General features: G+C 36.9%; 1 protein-coding gene across 7 annotated transcripts in view; it reads right to left on the reverse strand.

Annotated features, from left to right (window-relative positions):
- FER (FER tyrosine kinase) overlaps positions 1-25,906 on the reverse strand; it is a 505,234-nt gene that overhangs the window by 16,984 nt on the left and 462,344 nt on the right. The window lies entirely within an intron of this gene.

Here is a 25,906-nt window from a genome sequence, read left to right on the forward strand (position 1 = left end):
CTAGAACAGCACTTTCAACAGAACTTTCTGTGATGATGGAATGTTCTTATTGGTGCTGTCCAATAAAGTAGCCATCTGCCACATGTGCTGCTGGACACCTGCAATGTGGCTAGTGTGACCAAGAAACTGAATTTTTCATTTTATATACTTTTAGTTAATTACATTTAAATAGCTGTATGTGCCTAGTAGATACTGAGTAGACTCTGATAGACTATTGTCAGGGCTTCCCAAAGGTTGGAAAGTGGCTGAGGTACCAGAGAGGTTGGCAACTCTCTTTCTATGGCACCTGGCCCTGTCTCTCTCTCTACCGCCTCCTCTTTCCAGTCTTCCTGTCATTTGCTATATCCCAGCCATAGTGGGATTCTTTTTGTCCTCAAATGCAGTATGAGTGAGTTCCCTAAATGAGGCAAGCTTATTTGCACTGTATACCCTTTGCACTTAGCTGTTCCCCTTTGCCTCCAGTGTTCCCCTTTTCTTCCAGTTTTGCATAGCTGGCTTCTCTTCATTCATTCATAGCCCAAACACTCTCTTCAGAGAGTTCTCTCCTGACCACTCTTATCTGCCAAGGTCTAATTCTGGTGGAGAGGACATTCAACAACCAAATTCATATACAGCCATCCCTTGGGATCCATGATTGATTCCAGGACCCCCCTCAGATACCAAAATCCAAGGATGCTTAAATCCCTGATATAAAGCAATATAGATTTGCATATGCACATGCTCCTGTATACTTTAAATCATCTCTAGATTACTTATAATGCATAATACACTGTAAATGCTATGTAATAGTTGTTATATTTAGGGAATAATCACAAGGAAGTCTGTATTATGTTCGGTACAGACACAACTATCCATTAAGAAAAAAAGCTTTCTATCTCTGGATGGTTGAATCCACACATGAGGAACTTACAGATACAGAGTCATATATAAAAATAGTAGCACATAACCAAGCAGAGCTTGTTCTAGTAACACAAAGTTGATTTAACACTTTAAAAGTAATTGATGTTATTCACTAGAGTAACAGAATATAGGAAGAAAAAACCTGATAATTCAAACTGATACAGAAAAAGCATCGGACAAAAATTCAAACCCATTCATGACAAAATTCAACAACCTACAAATATTATGGAATGTATTTAACCTGACAAAGGGCTTATACAAAAAATTAAATCCCTAACATCACACATGTAATGATGAAAGGCTAAATTGTTTTCTATTGAGGTCAAAGCAAGGATATCTGTTTTCACCTCTTCTAGTCAGAGGGATCTCTTAGAAATAGTTTTACTTCTTTTCTGATATCTGCCTTTCAATTTTTTGTTTTCTCTTATGTCTTTTTTCCATTTGAAAATCTGATGTTTTTTACATAGAAAATCTTTGGGAATGTTTATAACAAGAACTAGAATTAATGAATTTTACATGACTGCAAAAATACATAAAAAAGTATTCTTATAAGAGCAAAAAATTGGAAAATAAATTCCATTTACAGTAGTAACATAAAGCAAATATCTAAAAATAAGTCTAACAAAAGATAAGTCATTTATACTTCAAACTACAAAACCTGACTGGAAAAAATCATAAATATATGAATAAGTGGAGTGGTATTTCACATTCATGAAGTAGAAAACTCAGTATCATTGATATCACAATTCTTCCCAAATTAATATATAGATTTAATGCACTCACAACCAAAAATTCTGGCAGATGTATTGTAGAACTAGATAAATGGATTCTAAAATGTCTATGGAAATGAAGCATTCAACAATAATCAAAGTAATTTTAAGGAAGGTGTACAAAGTTGTAGGACTTACCTAACCTGACTTCAAATCCTAATAGAAAGCTACAGTTCTCGGTATGGTTTAGTACTGGTAAAAATGTTTATAGCTCAATTGAACAGAACAGAGAGAGGATCTAGAAATAGACCCACATATGTATAGTCACCTAATATTTTTTGGTAGAGGTATAATGGCACTGTAGCACACATCTCCTAACTCTAGTTATTGGACCAAATGCCATCACCCTTGGTCAGAATGAATTTTTAGTCACCGCAACACTTTAGTCATGTACAGGATTTCATTCCTAGTACTTTCTTCAGAGTAATATCTATGTTTTATAGCTACATACACTTCTGTTGTCATAACTATCTTCATTGCACCACCAGTTAAGAGATCTGTCCTCTGAAATGAGGATTGTAGTTCTACGAGAGGCCAATCTAAAACTAATTTAGAGGTATCTCAATTCAGTGTAAATAAAATTTCAATAACATTTACAGAAAATGCTACTTCCTTCAGGCTGCACTGAGTTCAAGTGAATGGAAATGGGATCTTTTAGAGATATGAATTAAATAAAACCTTAGGCCTTTAGGCCATAAGCATGTACTGCATACTCAGTTTGCCAAATATTTTAATGAGTATTAAAGGAGATAGAAGAAAGGATATGGTGTCTAAGAAACTGACAATCTAATCTGGAAGATAAGGCAATCATATACCTTTCTTCCTTCTTTTCTCTCTATTCTCTTTTTTAAGCCTACTATTGCCCAGTCCTGAGTCACACTTTGGGAAACACACTAGTGCTCCTGGCCTCTTAGAGAATAATCAGCGTGAGCCTCTGTGTTACAGACTGCAAATCCTATAGGAATTCAGAGGTGAGAAATCTCATAAGAGGCTGGTGTTGTCATTCACTCGAGGTATCAGAGATAGCTATATCTCACCACAGGCAGAGGGATATAACAGCAAATGCTGCTCACTGCCAAAAAGAGATGAAAATGTTGCACTTATGTCGCCAAAAAATCTTATTTGAAGATTCAGACTTCTGAGTGTGTACCAGAGGTGTCTTACAAGTCATATATAACATGAGACAGGCTAATTAAGGATCAAATAAGAACAGAGCAGTTAAGGAACTCTAATGCCAGTGGGCAATGGAGATGAGTAAATTTTCTTCACTGTCTAGAAAGTACAATGGTGCACATCTTGTTCAGTGGCAATGCTCACTCTTAGAGCAAATCCTACAGTAAGCCAGGAAGAATCATGAGGCTGAGCCAGAGTTCCCCTTTGCAATGCTGTTTTGCCCCAAACATTGTTTACCACTTGCTGCTATGATTCTACAAAGTCAGGATTTATTCCTCATGTAAAAACCGAGTTAGAAAAATATTTGTTTTTGCTTTTTATATGAAAACTATTCCCAGTGGGTGTGGATAATATTGAGCCACAAATAACTACTAGCACTTACGAGAAGAAAACCTCTTTAAGGCCCTGGAGTTTTCTCATTCTGGTTGAAACATGGCATAAAACCAACCCAGGCAGTGGGGAATGTATGAAGCGTATTTCATTTGCTCTACTATATTCTGATAAAAAGGGGAGAATTATCTTACACAAAATATATTTAGATAGTTACCTGCAAGCATATTTGAGGGACATTACAGTAGTTAAAAGCACCAACTTTTAAAAATATATCACTCACATAATTTTCTAATAATTGTTATATCACTTATACACAGATATGTTCTTTAAAAATTTAAATACAAAAGAATGTGACCAAACATTTCCCAATGCCAATTTCATTTGATTCATTGTTATAAATTGAGTTAATCTTATTATATACAATTGTACCACATGTATATATTTATTCACGAACCTGCCTTTAATTGTACATTGCTTGTTCTGACATTGATTCTATTTTACATCCTTCAGAAAATGTTAATTTCCTCCATACAGACCAAGGGTATTGCTTGGTAGAGTTATTTACTTTTTTATTGTCGACAATTGTGGAGTATACGTTTCCATTGCTTCTGTCTCCTATTCTTAGTTGACATATAATAATTGAACATATTTATGGGACAGTGATATTTTCATATGTATATACAATATGTAACAATCAAATCAGCATAATTGGCATATGCATCATCTCAAACATTTACTGTTTGTGCCATGAACACTGAAATCTTCCCTTCTAGCTTGTAGAATAAATTAACCATATTCATTCTACACTGCTGCAGAAAACCAGAACTCTTTCCATCTAGCTATAATTTTGGTATCTACTAACCAAATCTCTTTCCATCCTCCCCACCTCTCTACCTTTCCCAGTCTCTTGTACCTTACAATTGTACTCTCTAACCCCAGGGGCTCAATTTTTTTTTTTTTTAAGCTCCCACACAAGTGAGAACATGCAGTATTTATCTTTCTCTGCCTGACTTATTTTGCCTAACATAATGTACTCCAGGCTCATCCATGTTGCTGCAAATGACAGGATTTCATTCATTTTTTTTTTTAAGCAGGTAAACAGTATTCCATTGTGTATATATAAACATCTTCTTTGTCTGTTAATGGACATTTCGGTGGATTCCTTATCTTAGCTATTGTGAACAGTGCTTTAATAAACATAGGTATCCCTTTGATATACTGAGTTTCTTTCCTTGGCAGCATTTTTTTCTTTTTGAGATGGAATCTCACTCTGTCACCTAGGCTGGAGTACAGTGGCATGATCTTGGCTCGCTGCAACCTCCAATTCCCAGGTTCATGTGATTCTCCCACCTTGGCCTCCCGAAGTGCTGTAACTAGAGGTGTGAGCCACTGCACCTGGCATTATTTGTCTTTTGATGACAGCCATTCTAACGGAGGTGAGATGATGTCCCATTGTGGTTTTGACTTGCATTTCCTTATGATTATTGTTGAGCTGTTTGAGTTCCTTGGATATTCGGGATTTTAGTCCCTTGTCAGATGAATAGTTTGCAAATATTTTCTCCCATTCTATAGGTTGTCTCTTCACTATACTGACTGTTTCCTTTGCTGTGCAGAAACTTTGTAATTTAACAGTCCCATTTGTCTATTTTTGCCTTAGTTGCCTATGCTTTTGAAGTCTTAGCCATAAAACCTTTGCTTTGACTGATGGCCTGAAGCATTTCTCCTATGTTTTCTCAAGTAGTTTTATAGTTTCAGGTCTTATTTTAAGTCTTTAATGCATTTTCACATGTGGTAAATGCACCAACTTTTAAATATTACATCACTTATTAGCTCTTGGAGGTTTGGAAATTTACTTATTATTATTATTATTATTTTGTCTTGAGGCGTAGTTTTACTCTTGTTGCCTAGGCTGGAGTGCAATGGCACAATCTCGGCTCACTGCAACTTCTGCCTCAGCCTCCCGAGTAGCTGGGATTACAGGTGCCTGCCACCGCCCCTGGCTAATTTTTTTGTATTTTTAGTAGAGACAGGGTTTCACTATATTAGTCAAGCTGGTCTCAAACTCCTGACCTCAGGTGACCCGCCCACCTCATCTCCCAAAGTGCTGGGATTACAGGCATAAGCCACTGCGCCCAGCAGAAATTTACTTACTCTTAGCTTTAGTTTTCTCATTTGTGAAATAGGGATAATAATTTGTACCTACTACATGAGGTGAATGATATATGTAAACCATTTAGCGTAGTCAGTGTTCAATAAATGCTCGTCACACACAGATATAAAACTGTTCGTTTATCATAGGAAGACTTGAATTTAGCCTCAGAAACAATGCTTAGAAAATCTATGCCTCTTTACCCTTTCTAATTAAACTATTTGACAATTTTCTCTTCATATGAATTTAAAAGCCACTTAGATTAGTTCTAAAACCAACTGAAATAGTATTTACTATATGCCAGGTACTACCAGAAGCACTTTTCATATGTTACGTCACTCAGAAATTACTGTACTTAAGATCTCCATTCCTACAGATGATAAAACTGAAGCCCAGGAAGTTAATCAACTTGCCCAAGGTCACCAAGCCAGTAAGTAAAGGAAAGTAGAAATTGAATCCCAACACCGCAGCCCCAGAGTCTGTAAATTTAGCCATCTACTGTAATACTTTTCAATATAGCATATAATTCTCTTTCAGGATGTAATCAAACAACATATACCTTAATCCATGGCCAATGGCCATAACTTCTGAATTTTAAATATGAGCCAAAATTGGTATGTTTAGGAAAGGAAGTGACACTTCAAACTCCCTCCCTGTCCCCTTAAAAAACAACAACAAAACAAATAGACTATTTAATACACATATAAACATCTTGTTTTCTAATGAAAAGCCAAATGTCACCAACTGCTTTGAAACAATATGTGACTGGATGGAAGGAGAGTAAGATTGCCTGTTTCTTGCAAAATTTTGCACATAGTAACAGAGGTGGAACCATAAACTGTCTCTTAGAACATACCAGGAAACTGAGGTTGGGTAAGGTGGGTTGTCTTTGGCAACAAAGGTGCTATGCTGAGCCCTTTAAAAAAATAAGGCAATACTATAGCCGCTATTTAACTGAAAATGATGGGATCAGAGATTGACCAAAAAATAAATGGCTAGCCAGCTTCTTCTGTGAGTCAGATGTTGCTTATTCCCATTTCAGAATCTACCGTATATTTCCTTTGAAAAAAATATGTAAATACGAAATCTCTCTTACATTCCTCATTTTCAGTGGCACTGCTGACTTCACTCTGTTTTCCATTCATTATATTGTTCCTCATCTCTTCTCTTCCCTTTGCAACCTCCTTTGCCAGACTGCTTACCTGTCTTTGGTAAGTTCTGTGCCCATTATTAATGGGGCGCTTATTTCTAAAAGAGTCTCCAAAGAAAGCCTGCAGCTGCTAAACTGTGAAAATTAGTCCCACTATAAATGTGTCTGTTGTCTTTCTTTGAAAAATTGTTCCAGTGCCACAGACTTCCGGGAGGATGAAAATAAAAGTCCTGCCGCTTTGAATGCAGTTATCAACTGATGTAGAGTGACAGCATAATTTGTGCTTTTTTGTTCAGGGTTGGTTCAATGTCCTATAGATATTTATGATGAGAGAAAATAACTGATTATTCTTGAAGGATCTTTCCTGCTACCCGTCAGTTCACGCAGAATATATAGTATTTGAGTCTTCTCTTTTACTTAAAGCCTCTGTTAAAATGCAAATATGTTACTTGTGGGGAGGGAGGTACATATTATTATATCACTTACTCATATTTTAGCATAAATTATTTGAACAGATAATTGAATAGACTTCAAAGTCTTAAGGGATTAGGAGGATAGGGCCGATATGTTCTGGCAGTGGGAAAAAATAAGAGAAAATTGAACAGTACAGCAAACTGGTTGAGCAGAGCAGGCTTGGGTAAGGCATGAAGTAGGCTTTGAAGGAAAAGTCCATTGGGTGAATTTTGAAAAGTATGGACTGGGTGGGAGCAACAATGCAGATATAACTTACAGAAAATTTGTATTTTGCTAAGCCCTAATGTATTTATTTTATATCTGGTTATTTCTTCTCAATAGCAGAGGGAGATCCCACTGGAGCCTTGATGCCTGAACCACTGAGTCCATTTCCTATACTAGAGTAAGGTTCCTCTCTCTTACAGAGTAAGAGGCCTGTGGTGATTCCCTTCAAAGAGGTTGCTGCCTGATGGCTGGGACACAAAACAACCAAGTTGTTGCCTGACAAGCTGACTGAATGGGAACCACTTATGGAAAATACTGTAAGTCATCTGGCTTTCCTTATAATGGTCATGCTCAGCACAGAGAAGTACTTGCTTTTTGTCTCATTTCCTTGGGTGACTTCCCTATAAGAGAATTCTGGTTGGACGTGTACAAGTGCAAATTCCACATATTCTTTTCTTTAAGCTTAGAAGTCATATTCCTAGGCTGGGCCAAGGAGGCCGAGGCGGGTGGATCACAAGGTCGAGAGATCGAGACCATCCTGGTCACCATGGTGAAACCCCGTCTCTACTAAAAATACAAAAAATTAGCTGGGCATGGTGGCGCTTGCCTGTAATCCCAGCTACTCAGGAGGCTGAGGCAGGAGAATTGCTTGAACCCAGGAGGCGGAGGTTGTGGTGAGCTGAGATCGCGCCATTGCACTCCAGCCTGGGTAACAAGAGTGAAACTCTGTCTCAAAAAAAAAAAAAAAGAAAAAAAAGAAAAAAAGAAATCATATTCCTAGATAGTTAAAGGGAACTCATACTAAATATGAATGTTGAAGATAACTTGGAACCAAATACATAGTGATAAAGCTTGCCTTAAATTTACCCCCCAAAACCCAAGGGGACCTTTCTTTGCATTTAATTACTGTGATTAATCTGGATAGTTTATAGTTTATGAAATGGCTGCTAAATTTGTATAATCAGACATAAATCTCTCTCAGTCAATGTTTTCTGCTCCCTATCACCTGTGGACCACATTGTGAAATGAGATACCAAATCTCCAGAGACTACCTCTGGGCACAAATTTTAAATCAGTAATGATCTATTGTGAAACCTCTTAATAAAGATTCTGGACTAGAGCAACTTGGTGGGGGTACAGATTAAAAACATTTAAGTAAATGTGTTAATCTTTTCAGTTCACAGAAACATTAAATATCACTGGGTAATTTAATAACAAAATTGAGCTTTGTCTTAAGCAAACAAATTAAAGGCCATTAGCTGTCCAAGGCTACAATAAAATGCACTGCAGGGACCTGGCTCAGAAGTTAGCCTCAGTATTGATGGTGAGAGCCTCTACTCCTAAAAACCTTCTGAAATATCCACCCACTCCCATTCTGAGACTACAAAGTACAAACAAAAGCTACTTGCCTGAATGACAAATAACATAACTTAAAATGTTATACTTGGATGCAATAAGTTACTCTGAGCAACAGACAGAAAAAAGTGACAAAACCACTCCTTACTGAATAGCCATCATGGTAACAGTTATCATTTATTGAGTGCTTTATATGTACCAGATACTATTTTAAATGTCTTTCATATAAGCTATGCTCTTTCAATACTCGACTTGTTGCATACTAAGCTGTACACTAAATACTTCCACCAATTTTTTTCCATAAGCAATGATGCAAACATTTGCACTGTTGGAAGTTCTGGACTAGGAATTATAAGAGTCCTCACCTGGTGTTTTCTTTAATAAGCTGTGTAAACTTATATATTACACATTTTCCTGGACCTTGGAAATGAGAGCACCAGTTCTTGATTTCTTGAGCATGAGGGCTACTGAATAATGTCAAACAATTTTATGATTCCTTTGCACCACACATCAACCCTGATGTCATGTTTTTTAATGGCTGACAGCAAAAATACAGCATGATGAAAAGCTACTAAGAATGACAATGTTTTGAAGTGAATTTATACTAATCACAACAGTAAAAGAATATTGCATATAGATAGATATATGCAAGACATTTTTCTGCATCAGATGATGCTTGATGCACACTTGGAACACTTGCAATAATTTGGAGGAACCAGGGGTCCATGGTGCACCAGCTGGTGGCCAGTATACAACCCTTTCAACTCTAACATTCTGCATATTCCAGGTTAAAGGTATTCTTTTCCTCAAACAGCCAGATGAATCTACCCTCACAGAGGTGGTGGATGGTCCTGGCAAAGAGCTTTCCATGTTGCCAGTACAACAGTGGGTGTCAGCTAATGAATGCAAGTCACACTCAAAGGGTTAAGTTAGAAGCGTTCCAACTACCCAGGAGCTCAACTATCACAATGCAGGTATCCTCTGGCTTGCCTTTGCTAAATAACTGTGGGTTACAACCAAGAAATCATACTTCTGAATCCTGTAAAAATATTGGTAATCATTAATAGACACCTGTTAGGTATCAGGCACAATGCTAGGAACTTAACCTATTATCCCTAATCCTAACAATCACACTCAGAGGCATAGATGTCTTTATATATGGATACAGAAACAGGCTCAAAAATTAAATAGCTTGCCCAAGATCACGTAGCTGGTAAGTGGCTGAGTATGGAATCTGTCTTGCTCCAAAGCCCTCGTTCTTTGTTTTCCAGTGTTGAGTGTTCTTTTGGTTTCAATGAAATAGTATTCATTTTATCTTGATGGAAGTTATACTCTTTAGTCCTTGAGTAGGTCTCTGCCATTTTGTTCCTGAGAACTGTTTTCTTTTCCATTTAATTTTAATGAAATAAAGCCCCTCACTTGGTGCTTAGGCTGTGGAATATATTGGAAGGACTAAAATAGGTATTATTTTTTCTACTCTATTTTCTATAAGGGCATATAGCAATTCCTCCGTAATTTGTTACGGTTTATAATTTCATGAAGTGATATAGTCACACTAAGACCTAAATTAAGATATAAAAGGCACATAAAGGTAAAGAGCAACTGTGTAATCTGTGATACACAAGGTGCTATAATGGGCCTCAGGATCATTTAAATTTTTATAGTCTGCAAAATGTTCAGCTACTGATGAACAAATACTCAAACACTCAATTACAGTAGAATGCACCGAGATTTAGATACCGAATGATCTGCAGTGATGAACTCTTTGTAGGATTTTCTTCGATAATGGGCTATGTCCCCGAAATTCTCCCAACCAGACAGAGCTACATGGTCAGCTTGCACATTTACCTCTGGTTTGGGGATGGCTAACTGGCTCCTAGGCCACGCTCCTGGGTGGCAGATGGCAAATTCCTCATCTGGCATATCATCACAAAAAGCATTTTTAGAATAGTTTTGGTCTCTGTATACAAAGGGGAAATGTATTTATTGTAGCACCAGTATTCTGTTAATGGAAAACCGTTTTCAGTATTTATAGAAATTCAAAAGAAGCAATGACTTTCTTTTATGTATCTCAACAGTTCTTTCCTTGCTTCCCATTTACATTCTTTTAAAATGAAATTTTTCATTATTCTCATTTCAATTTCTAATGTTGCTTTCTATATTTATGAAGTAATATCCCAGGTGACTTTATAATAAATTTCTCTTCAGTCTTATGATTGCTTGCAGTGTACAAAACTGAAATAGGAGAGTCAAAGTTATGAATACAGGTCTATTTTACAATAATTCATTTTTATCTTGAAACAAAGATCTCAAATTCAATTTCTTTTCTGTCTCTTTATATATTCTTTCCATAGTTAGGAAAGGTTCCTTTATCTTTGTTCAATTTTATTCTGCATTATGTTTGATAAGACTTTATTTTTATGGTATTAAGAGTTGATTTCATATGCATAGCTACTTTTCTTGTAGCTCTACAAGATAAAGGTTTTTAAAAATATTTACCTAAAATAGTCACCAAATGTCCTTTTATGATTAGTTGTTGCTCATTTTGTGATTCACTGATGTAATCCACAAAAAATCTGCATTGTGCGTTCATGAAGGATTACTTGTCTGAGCAAATATTAACTTTGCATATACATGTGTCCTTTTGGTCTCCTAATGAAATTTGCTTTTACTAACTTGCAGACCACAGTTACATAAAAGTGTCTGAAAGACTCCAGGTAGACAAAATAATTTATATAAATGTAAAACTTATCATGCCTGAAGGGTTTAGAAGAATTTTGGTAAATTTATAGCAATTTCCAAGTCACAAGAAGAAAAATGTGACAGCTGCTTAATAGCATTCAGCAACAGTGTACAGCAGTAGAGGCAAGTGAGTATCCCAGTATCTCGGTGAAATTCAGTGTGAAAGAATTACCTGTGTAAGAACTAGGAAACAGGATTTTAAAATCCTATGAAATATCAAATGGTCATTTTAGTGTTATCAGGTAGTAGGCCTTCTAGATTATTCAAAATATTTTTTATACATGCTAGTTTATGATAAATAATATCTTGAAGAATACAAATGAAGAGGTATGGGGAAGGGGCCTCCATGCCCTCTCTGGATACATCATCCTCCAGAGCCTCCCTCATTGTTAGCCATCAGGAAGCTCTGGAAACCCTGTCTTTTTGTTTTTTTTTTTCATGGAGGCTTCAACACACAGACATAATGGATTAAACCACTGGTGACCAATTTATCTTCAGCCCTCCTCTCCTCCCCAGAAATTGGGGATGGAGACAAAAGTCCAACCTTCCACTCACGCCTTGGTCTTTCTGGTGACCAACCCCATTCTGAAGCTACTTAGGGGTTGCCAGCTGTCAGTCAACTCATTAGCATGTAAAAAGACATCCTTTCTGCCAGGAAGAAGGGACAAAGACCAAATATATATTTCACAATAACAGAGTCCACTCCCAGTCTTCTAAAGGAATCTGTTATATCCAAAAGATATATAACCTAAAAGATACTGGGGCATTACTAGAATTCATTTAGTCATTAATGCTGTAATTTGTCCAGTCCATCATACTGTATGAATATGTCTCCTAGAGTGAGGTCACTCAGGATTGCAGGCTTCTAAAGCAGGAGTGATCTCAGCAAACATACAGTTTCACTCTTTCAGGCATTTGGTATAATTAAGCTAAGAGATAATGTCATCTCTTGCTCTGAGCCTCTTTTAAGGTAATATAATATTGGATTTATCTCATATAACCCCTTTGTTCATTTCTTTACCCTCAGCTACTATTTTTCTTTCTGTTCATTCATACCGAAACTTTTCCACCTTTGGAAGGGACATTAGGTTTGGCTACCCTGCTTGTCTGGACTATAGGAAACAATCCTAGTCTAGCAAGTATCTCCCCCTCAGACCACTCCCATTCAGACAGACAGAGAGGGTAAGGTTACACTGGAGCAGAACTAGCGAGATATTTTTATATCAGGCAGTATAGTTGCACTCATTGTTAACTCCAGTTTTGCCAGACAGAATGCCCTCTGGAATTCTGACATAAGGTTTAAGAACTGTAGTTACAGTCAGATCCAAGATGGCTGAATAGGAACAGCTCTGGAGTACAGTTACCAGTGAGAACGCAGTGGATGAGTGATCACTGCATTGCCAAAGGAATTTTTACTGCCTACAGACCAGGAGATTCCCAGGCAGAAAAGTGCCACGAGTCTCCAGCAAGGCTGTTTGAGCTGGTGCAGCGGATCTCCACACAAAAACTCACACAAATCTGGGTGCTGTTTCAACTGGTGCCTGGAATGCCTGGGAGACAGAGTCGTCCATTCAGCTGAAAAAGGGGCCTGAAACAGGGAGCCAGGTGATCTTGCTCAGTGGGTCCCGCCCCCACAAAGATCAGCAATCTGAAACTCTCCGGATTGGGTTTCACAGCAAGCATAGCTGAATACGGGATGGTCCAGCACTTGGGGGGGAAGGGCATCTGCCACTACCGAGGCAGTCCGCCACTACCAAGACAGACCGCCATTACCAAGCAAATGGAGAGCAAAAAAACCAGGAGTTGCAATCCTAGTCTCTGACACACCATGTCTGTCTTGTGAATCTATTAACATTATATGGTATTAGGCAAAAGAGAAAGGAATCTTTTGCATTTGTGTTGAGACAGTTTTCTTTAAGCCAACGAAGATCAAAAGAGACAAAGAAGGGCATTACATAATGGTAAAAGGATCAATGCAACAAGAAGAGCTAATGATCCTAAATATATACGCACGCAATACAGGAGCACCCAAATACATAAAGCAAGTTCTCAACGACCTATGAAGAGACTTAGACTCCCACACAATAATAGTGGGAGACTCTAACACTCCACTGTCAATATTAGACAGATCAACAAGACAGAAAATTAACAAGGATATTCAAGATCTGTACCAAGCAAACCTAATATTTACAGAACTCTCCACCCCAAATACACAGAATATACATTCTTTTCAGCATCACATCACATCTACTCTAAAACTGACCACATAATTGGAAGTAAATCACTCCTCAGCAAATGCAAAAGAATGGAAATCATAACCAACAGTCTCTCAGACCACAGTGCAATCTAATTAGAACTCAGGATTAAGAAACTAACTCTGAACCACACAACTTCATGGAAACTGAACAACTGGCTCTTGAATGTTGACTGGACAATGAAATGCAGCCAGAAATAAAGATGATCTTCGAAACCAACGAGAACGAAGACACGACATACCAGAATCTCTGGGACACATTTAAAGCAGTGTCTAGAGGAAAATTTATAGCAATGAAATGCCCACATGAGAAGCAAGGAAAGATCTAAAATCAATACCCTATCATCAAAATTGAAAGAGTCAGAGGAGCAAGATAAAAAAAAAACTCAAAACCTAGCAGAAGACAAGAAATAACTAAGATCAGAGCAGAACTGAAGGAAACACACAAAAAACCCTTCAAAAATTAATAAATCCAGGAGCTGTTTTTAAAAAGATCAACAAAATAGACCACTAGACAGATTAATAAAAAAGAAAAGAGAATAATCAAATAGATGCAATAAAAAAGACAAAGGGGATATCACTACCGATTGCACAGAAATACAAACCACCATCAGAGATTACTACAAACAACTCTATGTACATAAACCAGTAAACCTGGAAGAAATGGATAAATTCCTGGACACTTGCATCCTCCCAAGCCTAAACCAGGAGGAAGTCAAACCCTGAATAGACCAATAACAAGTGTTGAAGTTGAAGCAGAAATTAATAGCCTACCAACCAAAAAAAGCCCAGGTCCAGATGGGTTAACAGTCGAATTCCACCAGACATACAAAGAGGAGCTGGTACCATTCCTTCTGAAACTATTCCAAACAATCCAAAAAGTGGGAATCCTTCCCAAATCGTCTCAGGATACAAAATCAATGTGCAGAAATCATAAGCATTCCTATACACCAATAACAGACTTAAAGAGAGCCAAATGAAGAAAGAACTGCCATTCACAATTGCTACAAAGAGAATAAAATACCTAGGGATACAACTAACAAAGGATGTAAAGGACACCTTCAAGGAGAACTACAAACAAAATAAGAGAGGACACAAAAAGATGGAGAAAGGTTGCATGGTCATGGTTAGAAAGAATCAATATTTTGAAAATGGCCATACTGCCCAAAGTAATTTATAGATTCAATGCTATCCCCAATCAAGCTACCTATGATCCTCTTCCCAGAACTGGAAAAAACCACCTTAAACTTCATATGGAACCAAAAGAGAGCCCGCATAGCCAAATCAATTCTAAGCAAAAAGAACAAAGCGGGAGGCATCACACTACCAGACTTTAAACTATACTACAAGGCTACAGTAATGAAACCAGCATGGTACTGGCACCAAAACAGAGATACAGACCAATGGAACAGAACAGAGGCCTCAGAGGAAACACTACACATCTACAACCATCTGATCTTTGACAAACATGACAAAAGCAATGGGGAAAGGATTCCCTGTTTAATAAACGGTGTTGGGAAAACTGGCTAGCCATGTGCAGAAAGCAGAAACTCGACCACTTCCTGACACCTTACACTAAAATTAACTCCAGATGGATTAAAGACTTAAACATAAGAATTAACACCATAAAAATCCTAGAAGAAAACCTAGGCAAAACTATTCAGGGCATAGGCATAGGCAAGGACTTCATGACTAAAACACCAAAAGCATGGGCAACAAAAGCCAAAATAGACAAATAGGATCTAATTAAACTTAAGAGTTTCTGCACAGCAGAAGAAACAATCATCAGAGTGAACTGGCAAGCAACACAATGGGAAAAAATTTTTGCAATCTTCCCATCTGACAGAGGGCTAATATCCAGAATCTACAAAGAACTAAAACAGATTTACAAGAAAACAAGTAAACAAACCCATTCAAAAGTGGGTGAAGGATATGAACAGATACTTTTCAAAAGAAGACATATATAAGGCCAATAATCATAGGAAAAAAATGCTCATCATCACTGGTCATTAGAGAAATGCAAATCAAAACCACATTGAGATACCACCTCATGCCAGTTAGAATGGTGATAATTAAAAAAAACCTGGAGACAACAGATGCTGGAGAGGATGTGGAGAAATAGGAACACTTTTACACTGTTGGTGGGTGTGTATATTAGTTCAACCATTGTGGAAGACAGTGTGGCGAGTCCTCAAGAACCTAGAAATAGAAATTCCATTTCACCCAGCAATCCCATAACTGGGTATATATCCAAAGGATTAAAAATTGTTCTGTTATAAAGACACAGGCACATGTATGTTCACTGTGGCACTGTTTACAATAGCAAAGACCTGGAACCAACCCAAATGCCCATCGATGATAGACTGGACAGGGAAAATGTGGCACATATACACCATGGAATATTATGCAGCCATAAAAAATGATGAGTTTGTGTCCTTTGTAGGGACATAGATGAACCTGGATACCATCATTCTCAGCAAGCTGACACAAGAATAGAAAAACACCACATGTTCTCACTCATCGGCAGGTGTTGAACAATGAGAACACATGAACACAGGGAGAGGAGCATTATACACTGGGGTCTGTTGATGGGGACTAGGGAAGGGATAACATGGGGAGAAATGCCAGATGTAGGTGATGGGGATGGAGGCAGCTAAACATATTGCCATGTGTGTACCTATGCAACAATCCTGCATATTTCACATGTACCCCAGAACCTAAAGTGCAATAAAATATATATATTTTAAAAAAAGAAGTGTAGTTACAAAGTAATTAGCATCTACACTTGCAACCACTTTTCAAGATGTTGTTATTTTGTCACAAACGGTAATGAATCTGACCTTAAATACACGCCACAGACAAAATGTAACTTAGAATAAAAAAGGTCCAAAATGTTTGATGACAATGATCATGGAGAAAAGAGACAAAATCATTTCTGGTTATTTGATCTGGGAAGTGATTCAGGAAACATTACTAAATCTCTATTATGCAGATGAATTTGTATGCTCTAGGAACACTGCCTTCTATGTTTATTGATTGACATAAACACAAAAACCCTTACTATTTTAAAATAGAAAAGACATACTTCCAATTTACTTTGGAGTTTTTGCCAAGTACCATTTCTGTTAGTCTTATAATCACAGAATCTAGCCATGTAAAACAGGGTATTTATTCATGTACATATAAGTACATATCAACCAGCTGGCTCACCATTCATTTATTGAGGTCTTACTCATACCAAGACCTCTGTTACATACTGTAGATACAAAAAACTAGTTCCTTTTCTCAAAGAGTTCAATTCTATAAGAAGAAATAGTTATGCAAACCCATAAATCACAATATTGGAAATTTCAAGTTTGAAGGTAATGCCGAGAGGCAGGCTCTCAGAGACAGGTGTGGCATGAAAATGCAGCCAGAAGATTTTGTACTCCTCCACCCTTTCATATCTAGGCTAACCTTGTAATTTTGATCAGCAGAATGTGGTAGAAGTGATGGTATAAAGTTTTAGAGCGTAGGCCAAAAGAGATCTTGCAGCTTCCAACTCTGTCTTTCTGGAATACTCCTGATACCATGTAAAGAAGTCCAAGTGGGAAACCATGTAGAATGAGAGGGACTCAACCTACAGCCAGCATAAAGGCCCCAGACATGTAAGTGTGAGGTTATGTTATACTCTCCAGCCCTAGTAAGGCTACTGATGATTGAAGCTACTACAAAAGTGATTGTTGGCTAGAACAGTGGAAAACCATTCAGCTGAGCTCAGCACAAGCTGTTGACCCAAACTGACAGAACAATAAGAAATAAGAAATAGTTTTGTGTTATAACACTATTCTTTGGGATGGTATTTTATGAATGAATGGATAAACAGTACAAGAGATTTATGCAGAGTGCGAATGACAGCTCAACAGTAAGAATGGGCAGAGTTGGGTTTAGAGATGGAAGAAAAATGATCACTGTTCAGAGACGGAATGCAGCTAATTACTTGCTTCTTTCTGATCCACCCGATAGAAAGCTGTTGCAGGTGCCTTCTCATTGGTGTAATAATGTCTTCTGTTTTGGCTTCTCATCTTCAACTTTGAACTTGTTTTAACTTGCTTGTTATGAGTTACAGATCTAAATTTTTCCTCTTCCAAGTTTTGCTGCACTGATGTCTGCCAGGCTGTTAAATACTCCAACAGACAGACAAGATAAAAGCCTGTGGCTAACACAAGTCAAATGAAAAAAAAAATCTCATGGCTAGCAGAATGAGGGGTTGGTCCCAATGTTATTAATTGCCGTAACTTTTCCAGTAATGAAGCAGAAACCAGCTCCTGAAAAGCATTGCTGAAACAACTATAGCTGGAAACTTTCCCAACCAACCCTGACAGACTGCTGGATGCCCGCTGACAACCCCTTTCCCCTGCCTCGCAGTCCTGCCATAACTTGGACTGGACAGAGGACCTGTTTTATAAACATTATTTATTGATAGAGAGCCAGTTTCGGTCAGCTGAAGACTGCACAGAAATTGTCTTTATGTCAAAAAGGTGAACTATAGGGCACAAAGAACCAAGTTCCACCTTTAATACTAAAACGTCACTCTAGAGTGAACGTGGGATGTATGTTACAAATGTTTAGCCACTATGCAAGTGCCTGATTTCCCTCATGAATAGTCATAGATTTTCCCCAACACTGCTCAACATGTATGTGAGACATGTATATACCAGTTCCTTCCTCCCACTGTGTGGCATGCATTTTGTTTCCCTGAAAGCAGCCATTCCCTGATCTGAGGATGGTCTCTCCCTCTGAAAATCATGTTGTCTCCTCTCCTTCCTCTCTGGATCTCATGGCCTCTTGTTAGCATCTTCTAGGCACTGCTTCTTGGAATACCTCTGGCCCCAGCAAATGGCATACCCTGAGGGTTCTGCCTTTTCCCAAGTTTCTGTACTACCACTTCTAGGCTGATATAAAGAGAGGAAAAACTTAAACCTGGCATACTGAAACTATTTGATTTAGAGGGAATCAGATTAGAACAATATAGGGATAATGATAACCCTGAGTCATCAATAAAGGTTACCACTTGTAGGGGTATACCTAGTGTCAAAAAGTAGTAACATGTTACAATTATTTCCATAAAAAATTGATTCATTCAAAAAATATACATGTAGCATTTACTATTTGCCAGGCACTGTCCCAGGCAAGGCAGGGAACAACGAAAGACAGGAATTCATGCCCTAATGGAACTTTTATGTTCCTCTGGTAGGATCTAGTTAAGCAATACATCATCAAATATTACACATAAAGAATTACTCAAAAACCTATTCCTTATAATGTAGAAAGACAATCTACAAAAGGGTAGTAAGAAACAGGAGCAAAGAAATGAGACAATTATGTCTAAATAACTGTTGATTCATCCGTTTAAAAAATGGAGACAAAATTTTAGATGACTTCAACATGCTAAGTGGAAGGGTGGAAGGAAAAGCAAAAATATGCCAAAGTTGCTCTCCTGTTCACATACATGAAAATAAAGGTTATGATGTAAAAGGCAAGACTGTTAAGAAATATATGCTACTAAACAGAAGGTGTGACAACATCACTGTCAGGAAGTGAAATCTGGGAAAAAAGCATCAATTAGAATAAAAAGAACCATATTTCTAAAAGTCCGAATTCATGAAAAAGATATGTTAATGATACTAAATGGCAAAGCAGCAAATAGTGAAAACAAAAATCAAGACACATTGTAAGAGCAAGAATAAAAGAAACACAATTCAATACAGAGATAGACATGACTCCGAAAGGAGCAATGTATGAAACATGTAATAGACGGAATGTCAGCAATATCAGCACAAACGGAATAGGCAGCATTAGAAGCGAGTATCAGAGGGGACCAGAGCATCTCCTTCTAAGCAAAGAGAAACTTAATTAGCAATAGTAAAGGAAAATGAAGCCACTTTAGACTATCTTAATACTATCACTAATGGAAGACAGGGTCATTCAAATTCCATCCAAGTGAAAACAATCAGTAATTATGGAATCACCCAGTATACCAGTGTGTGGTCTAATTATTAAATAGGCACTGATGTCATTTTGGGTAGAAGTTGTGTCTGCTTTACTGCTCAGCTTATTATTTGAGGCAAGGCTGATCAAGGCCTCTGAAAACACCTTACTGGGAGCAAATGTGTCTCTGAGAAAGAATGAGCCAATCTTCTAGGACGTTCCAGCTGTAATTTCAAACATTATTTTAAAACATTAACTGGTTTAGGTTTTATGCAGCTTAGGTGACTAATACAACAATAGGCAAAACAACCATTATGCAGATAAGGAATTCACTTTATTTTCTGAATGTTTTCATAATCTATTAGCTATAGAATAGACATATAAACCTGATCAAACTGCCATGAAGTTATTACTTAAAACCCTCAGACATCCAGAATAGTTTATAAAGGTTTTCCTTATATTCTAAATCACATTTATGTTAGATGATCAAAGAATACACTAAGTAGCAGAAATATTTTTAAAGGAATGTTCAATGTTTTATTCAAAAACTTTAGGCTGGGTGCAGTGGCTCATGCCTGTAATCCCAGTACTCTGGGAAGCCGAGCAGGAGGATCAAGTGCAGGAGTTGAAGACCAGTCTGGGCAACATAGTGGGCTCCTGTCTCGAATTTAAATTTAAACCACAATGAGACAGCACTGTATACCGACCAGAATGACTAAAAATCAATACTGACAGTAACAAGTGCTGACAAAGACATGAAGAAATAGCAGCTGTCATACACTGTTGGTGGGCACATAAAATGGAACAGCCACTTTGGTAAACAATTCAGTAGTTTCTTATAAAGCTAAATGTAAAGTTTTTCCCTAGAACCCAGCCATTCACCTTCTAGATATTTTCTGAAGAAAAATAACATATTGATACAAAGACTTACATATGACTATTCATAGCAGCTTTCTTCTTAATGGCCCTAAACTGAAAATAACCCACCTGTTCATCAACTGGAGATTGAAAACCAAACTATAATATATTGATACAGTAAAATACTACTCAAAAATAAAAATCATAAACTAACATATGCAATAACATGGATCTGAAAAGCATAAGTAAAAAAAAAGCTAGAAAAAAACATACTGCATAGCTCTATCAAAATGAAAAGTCTAAGCAACAGTGACAGGTTAGTGGTTCCCTAGGGCCAGAGACAGGAAAAGGATACTGACTACAGAACAGTGCAAGGGAACTTTTGGGGATGAAGGAAGTGTGTTAATGATTACATGGCAAATCGTATTTGGCAAAACTCATCAAACTGTATCTTAAAATTGGTGCATTCTATTCTATTTACAGTGCAATAAAGGTGATTTTAAAAGTATGTACCTTAAGATTCTTACAAATACATAATAGTCATATGCAAGTATTTGTGTGAATCTGTTATTTTTCTTGAGTAAATATCTATTTGTAACTAAATAAAACTATAAAGTTAATGGTGTTACTAATAAAGAACTTGGGATGTCATGTTACAGTGAATTTCTTTACATGGGATTGCAAAATAGGGGTCCTATAATCAAATAATTTACTTTTAAGTTAACTTCAAGAAAATAAATATCATAAAATGCTTTTGAGAATAAGTTTGCTGCTTTTTAAAAAATATCTTGGTGGGATTTTTGTTCAGCTATTTCCCTAAGAACAGCACCCTTATGGACCGTATTTGTATGAGAGAGAGAGGCTTGCTGGGGAGTGTGAGGCTCTCATGTGGCCGTTTCTAGTACTAAACAGGATCTATATGTCACTTATACTTTTCATTTTGGCCTTTTATTGTAAGACAGTACAAGTAAAATTCAATAAACTATTTTTGTATTTTATTTTAAAGATAACCCATAAAAATGGTATTTCTATTAATATCCACATAGAATAATAATATACATGTCTTAAGGGATTATGACCAATTCTTTCAAAGGAAACAAAAAACTAGATAGAACTCTTATGAAACAGACTGTATACTATGCAATATTACTCGTTTTTAGAGTCCCTATTTCAGTTTTCAAAAATATTAACAGTACAAAAATGACTTCAGAGTAAAGCATTCCTGAAAAAGTACATATATATTTTAGACCCCTAAAAATCATTTTCAAGAAAAAATCCAAACATCTCTATTAAAAAGTAGGCAAAGGACATGAACAGACTTTTCAAAAGATGACATACATGTGGCCAACAAGCATATGAAAATCTCAACATCACTGATAAAGAAATGCAAAATAAAACCACAATGAGATAAAAATCTCACACCAGTCAGAATGGCTATTATCAAAAAGTAACAGATGCTAGTGAGGTGGTAGAGAGAAAGGAAGGTTTATATGTTGGTTGGAGTGTAAATAGTTCAATCTTTGTGGAAGACAGTGTGGTGATTCCTCAAAGACCTAGAAACAGAGCTACCATTGGATCCAACAATTCCATTAATGGGTATATACCCAAAGAAAAAAATCGTTCTACCATAAAGACACATGTACCTGTATATTCACTGCAGCGATATTCACAATAGCAAAGGCATGGAATCAGCCTAAATGGCCGTCAGTGGTAGACTGGATATAGAAAATGAACACAGATGTCATGGAATACTATGCAGCTGTAAAATGGAATGAGATCATGTCTTTTGAAGGAACATCCTTAGCAAACTAACGCAGGAAGAGAAAACCAAATACCACATGTTCTCACTTGTAAGTGGTAGCTAAATGATGAGAACAATGGATATACAGAGGGGAACAATATACATTGGGGCTTGTTGAAGGGTGGGAGGAGGGAGAGGGTCAGGAAAAATAACCCACTAAGTCTAGTAGGTACTAGACTTAATACCTGGGCAACAAAATACTCTGTACAATAAACCCCCATGACACAAGTTTACCTAGCTAACAAACCTGCACATGTACCCCTGAACTTAAAATATTTAATATTTCGAGCTTTTTATAGCCTCAGAATTTTAAATCTACAAATAATAAATACAAAAGCATCCTACAGAAACTATTTGAAAAGGATATTTAACGAACATTTTATAAACAAGGAAGGTGTAAGAGGAGTACATTAACAACATTCAGCATCATACTTTAAGCCATCGCTCCTATTTTTAATTTTACACATTACTTTTCTCTTGATCTTTGCACTTAGTGTTAATGTATGACAAGTACTCATAAAGCCTTTAGTGTATCTTGAAGAGACAGAATTTGAAAAAGGTCATTATGCTAAGAATGGCAAAGAATAAGGTAATATATCAAGGTGTGGCTTATTCCCCAACTCCCACATGTAACATCCATCAGTCTCTCAGATTCCCAAGAGAAAGTTCAGGTACTAGAGGCCTATTTTTATCTTAAATTCAGAATTTAGACAGAAAAATTCTCTAGGTGTTTTTATATAGCTACACAATTGGTCTGGTCCCAAAGGTTGGTTTGTTCCTTCTATGACCCAGACAGTTGACATTCTGCTTACAAAAACAGACTCAGAACAGGCAGTGCTTCTCAAGGGCTGCCAAATTATGTCTACTTTGGCATTTTACAATTAGACAAAATTAAAGTCAATAGTAATGAAAACAATATCAAGACTGAAGAAGGACGTTCATTGAACCAGGGTTGAATCAATTTATTTAGTACAGAGAACCGAAATTTAATACCTGTAAGAATGAATACCTAAAGTAGGGAAGACATTTTACAAGATGGGCTAGTATTTTGCAGAGCAAGTTATGCCTACATGCTTCCAGAACTGGATTTTTCTTCTTATGCAACACAACACCATTTGCAATTATGTATATAATATTCCTTCCAGAAAAGTTATTGAGATACTAATATAGAAAGGAGAAAATAAACTGAACCATTTTGCATTTAGCACACAGCAGGGTTTCCTGGTGGACAGGATGCCTCATGAATCTCTTATCTTCCCTGTCGTTTGATGCATCACTTTCTCCCCATGCAGTCTGCAGACATGCCAATCAGTATCAGAGTCTGGAATCTGACTGAATCCCTAAGAGATACCTGTATAGTTCCATAGGCTAACTTTTAATTTTAGGGAAAGACATCTCTCTAGAATGCCTTCTTTTTATTGTACTACATCTGAACGTAGTAAGCATGAATGACATTCCAATCTATCACTAAATATTTATTTGATTTGAAACAGAAAGATATCTTTGGTTCATTTCTTTCCTCCCAGCAGATGCTCTTACAAGGTTTAAGTTGGGACCTCCACCTCCACTAAATGTAGTTATTTCTCTTGGTCACTTTAATAACTATCACTAGGAAAACAAAAGGTAGGTAAAGTAAACTAGTCAATGACCTTTTATCATTGCAGATGATCTGCTTTGTAGATTACTGCTGCCACAGACTATTTTTGTGCAGAGCCTCAATGAGAGGCCTGGGGAGGGTGGGCTGGGAATATTCACAGACTCTAGTCCATGCCTCTGCATTCATAATTTTGACCTTCAAATGTTCCTGAAGTATATTTCCAAGTAAAACTGCTTCCTTTTGGCACTGATCTCAGCCATAATAATGAAATCTCATTTTGTTGAAACAGGATTCTACTGACCCTGTTAAAAGAAGTCCTTTAGTACTGATTGTACTACACACTCCACATTTATATACTCCTTGACCATGATTATCCTATAAATTAACATCTATTTTATATTTTTCTTGACATGCATTGTCTCTCTAATAAGATTTTAAGCCCTTTAAAGAAAATAACTGCTTCAAGTTGCCATTAGCATGCATGTGTTCATTCATTCAACAAACAGAGTGATGCCTGTTTATAGTACTAATTGGTTACTGTGGGAGTTATAGCAGGTAATTAAAACATAACATAGAATGAAAGATGCTGCTAGAAACACAAAAATATGTGATAGAAAAGGTAAAGATTATTTCTGAAGGGTGAATGGCAGGAAAATCTGTGAAGGAAAGACTAAGTTGAGCCACTTGAAAGAAGAGTGGGGTTTTTAGAACTATTTTAAAAGTTGAAAATAACATCTATTATTTTATTTTCCAACTGTAAAAGCACAAGTTTACTGATAAAATACAGAAAGGCCAAAAGGGGGTGGGGGTTGGGGGAAGAGTAGCTTTTATCTAACTAGCCAGAGATAATGACTGTTATACCAGGTTGAATATACCTAAAGTTTGCTCAGCAGTTCATTTAAAAATGTGATTTAAAATACTATATTATATCCCTTTTGTTTCATCTAGCAATATATTATTTTTTCATAATAAACAAAATTATTTTTAATGACTGAATTTAAAAAAACTTTGATATTATAATTATTTTAAATGACTCATTGGTATTCATGGACATACTAATAATTATTTCAGATATTTTAGCTTCTAAGAATTGGTATGATTTTAACCAGGTAAGATAGGGCAGAAAAGGGAGAGTGAAAGAAAAAAAAAGGAAGAGCATTCTAAATAGAATATATAACCTGAGCAGATGTAGAGATGAGAAAGTGAGAAGTGAGTTCAGCAAATGAGTACTTCAATTTTTGAGAGGATCAGCAGGTCCTAAATTCACAAAGATACTCCTAGATTCTGGAGAGCCTTGAAAATGCTAGCTATCATCTGAAGGCAATGTTGAGCCACTAAAGATTTCTCAAGTGAGGTATGATGAACAGAGCTGAAATTTAAAAGAATATTGACGCAATAGTAAATGGTAGATTGAATGACAAAATGGAGGCTATAATTCTAGGAGATTGGTAGTCTTAAGTAAAGCATTCTCCTTGCCATCATTTTTTTCTAACTCATCTATTTCACAGACTCCTACCTTCTTAATATAAAATAAAGACTAATATTTATTTTTATTATTTTTTGAGACAGGGTCTCACTCTGTCACCCAGGCTGGAGTGAAGTAGCCTGATTAGAGCTCACTGCAGCCTCGACTTCCGGGCTCAGGTGATTCATCTGCCTCAATGGCCCCAACCCCGACCTCTGACCCCCAGTAGCTGAGAATAAGCATGTGCCACCAAGCCCAGCTAATTTTTGGTATTTTTTGTACAGATGGGGTTTCATCATGTTGCCCAGGTTGGTCTCTAATTCCTGGGCTCAAGCAATCTTCCCACCACGGCCTCCCAAAGTGCTGGGATTACAGGCATGAGCCACCATGCCAGGTCTATTTAAAAACCGCACACACACACACTTTGTTTTTCTTTTAATCTTAGCTCTCTCCCTTCTTCATCTAGCTAAATCCTATGAATTCTTCAAAACCTAACTTAAGCATTGTTACTTTTGAAAAGGCTTTTCTGACTGTATTACCATAGCAATATTCAGCATGTATCTCATTGAACAGTAATCACAGATTTGTCTGACTGTCTCAAATGTCAGCTTCATGCAGAACTTCTTATATAAGTTGGAACCTCAATACCAAGGCACATGCTATACAGTAGTTCTCAATACATACTTGCTGAATAAATGCATCAAAGTTCC

Source organism: Saimiri boliviensis, chromosome 1 (genome assembly GCF_048565385.1).
Source record: "Saimiri boliviensis isolate mSaiBol1 chromosome 1, mSaiBol1.pri, whole genome shotgun sequence".
Classification (NCBI taxonomy): Eukaryota; Metazoa; Chordata; class Mammalia; order Primates; family Cebidae; genus Saimiri; species Saimiri boliviensis.